Source organism: Aplysia californica, unplaced genomic scaffold (genome assembly GCF_000002075.1).
Source record: "Aplysia californica isolate F4 #8 unplaced genomic scaffold, AplCal3.0 scaffold01363, whole genome shotgun sequence".
NCBI classification, from domain to species: Eukaryota; Metazoa; Mollusca; class Gastropoda; order Aplysiida; family Aplysiidae; genus Aplysia; species Aplysia californica.
In genome coordinates, this window is record NW_004798633.1 from 140,229 (window position 1) to 141,439 (window position 1,211).

Here is a 1,211-nt window from a genome sequence, read left to right on the forward strand (position 1 = left end):
CTACAGAGCTTTACTCTGTGGTAGTGCTAGGAACTTCATGTACCTAACCAACAGAGGAGATGGGGAAACTCATTTTTCTCAAATATTTCAATGTTTCCTAGTACCTGTCGCCAGGATCTGTAGCTGAGACATTAGATCTGTGTGTATCAGTTGTAAAGATAGAGACATGTCACTACTTTAGAATTACAAAGTTCTGTCTGCCATTTTTTGGGGCCATTTTGAGCTACTGCTACAAGGGGGACAGAAACAAAATATTATATTTTCTCTTTCAGAATCGTAAGATTATTCGGAGTCGTTATCAAGATATTCAAAGAATTTCATTCGAAAAATCTTGTTGCCCACAGAAGGCGTGAGTTCGATTCTATGACATTCTTCTATCGAGCATCTCCGTCTGTCTGTGGAGACATCGTATCTAGACTCTGCGAGGGCAATGCAACTGACTGAAGTGTCTTTAGGCAATTCCCAAGGGGGGGGGGGGGGGTATTAACATGTGCGTATGTACAGTAGAAGTGTAAATGGGCTGACTTATCAGTCATGCTCATACAGTGCCGAAACAACATAGGGGAAACTACTGCCTTTTCTTTCCTCATCCTTACTATCGTCATTTTTCCTCAATTTCTTGTGTGTGTTTCGTTTGTGACCCTCTTGTGAACTGCTATTTCCGGGGTGCCTTCATAGTTGGGGCAGACATTGAGCTGTTGAAGCTAGAGAGATGAGCAGAGAAAGCCTGATGTCCCGTTTGGACTTCTCTGTTGACATCCACCCCTTGGCGCTCATATGACCATGTGCAGTTGAAACCTTACTAAATTAAACTAAAAGTCGTATCTAGTGAAGTGAAGGAGCAGAATATCTCCTAAATTTTAAAATGTGTTGATCTCTTCTCTTGCCCTTTTTTTAAACTCCCAGTGGAGCAGAGGCCATCAACAGCATTACTCCAGCGAAGCCTGTCCCGAGGATCCTTTTCTATCTGTTTCCAGGATATTCCCGCTTTTTCAATTTCTAAAAATGTGTTGATAGTAATGATAGAGGCGCAAAAAATATAGAATATAGGAAAGCTGTAATGGCACATTTGGTATCCCAAATTTGTACCGATATCTTGGTCTCACAATCGACAAATACTGACCAGCAAAAAATCACGTGAACAATATTGTTAAAATGGTAAAGGAAAGGCGCTACTTTCTGAGAAAACTAAGTCCTTCAATCTGAAAACA